The 1,142-nt window shown below is 45.3% G+C and overlaps 1 pseudogene; it reads right to left on the reverse strand.

The window, feature by feature from the left end:
• Window positions 1-453: 453 nt before the first annotated feature.
• LOC147697994 (U2 spliceosomal RNA) lies at window positions 454-618 on the reverse strand (annotated as a pseudogene).
• Between the last annotated feature and the right edge of the window lie 524 nt (window positions 619-1,142).

Here is a 1,142-nt window from a genome sequence, read left to right on the forward strand (position 1 = left end):
TTGTCCAGTGGGGAGATGCCGTCTGGGATTGTCACTGGGGTTCCAGTGTCCATTTTGTCTGCCATTTGGGGGATTTTGGGGCTTGCCAGTAATTTTGGGGTTACCACCGGTTTACCGTTTTTGCCTAGGGTCCTCTGCCTGGGTACCTGGGGTGTATCCCAGCAGACCACAATAGTCTGCAGTGCAAGAAACACTGCCCAGTCACGCCCTAGAGCTAAGGAAAGGGTTATAGGTCTTACCACCTAAGCATGTATCCACCTCGCCAGAGGTCTGGGTGCTGTTCAGGTTTGTGAAGGGTGTTAGGAGGTGTTTTAAGTCTACTGCATTAGTCCACTCAAACGCCAGGAAAGAGAGAGATGTAGGGAACGTAACGAGCCTTGTGCTCTAAAGCTTAGGGGGTTCTATTTTGCATTCCTAAGGAACAAACCAGCACGCTGGTGCCCCTCTTCCCGCTTAGTTAAAATCTTGTCGGGCCGTCATGAAAATTTGCATAAACCAAATTTATTCACTTCAAAAGTCGAAGTCCCTAAATTAAATTTTACTTGCTCAGAAATTGTGCTTTCAAACTGATATGAACGGATACTACACTTGATCTTAGCCAGAAAGCCGAGACGCGGCCCCAGAACACTCGGTACACTTGAATCATATATTTTTTGCAAGTTATCCTAGTAACTTGGTGTGAATGGTTCAGAGGCTGTGTAGCATATTGGTCTCTTGCATCTCACTCAACACTGCCACAGTTCCATCCTTATCCCCATGGACAGGTGTTCCTTGACAGCTCAGCCCGAATAATGCGAAATCTCTTGTAATTAATACAAATCTTTAAAGGCGCTTACTACCCGCCCAATTCTTACCTTTACTTACCATTCTTTGATTTCAACATTGCTCTACTTTACATGTTTCTGATTGGAAAGCATGTTGTCTGCTTTCAATTTCCAGGCTTCCTGTTCTACTTTGCCTTTCCATGCCATGGCATATTACGGTTTCCGGTCACTTACTAGTGTCCTTCCACTGGCTAAGCAGTCTGAAGGTACTTTCTTATTTCATTTGTTATCAACCACTCCCTACGAGTGCATCTACGGGCCTTCTTCTCTTCTCCCCTGCTTGTTAATTCACCTCCCAAGTGTTTTTAAAGAACCCCT

Source organism: Lissotriton vulgaris, chromosome 8 (genome assembly GCF_964263255.1).
Source record: "Lissotriton vulgaris chromosome 8, aLisVul1.2, whole genome shotgun sequence".
NCBI classification, from domain to species: domain Eukaryota; kingdom Metazoa; phylum Chordata; class Amphibia; order Caudata; family Salamandridae; genus Lissotriton; species Lissotriton vulgaris.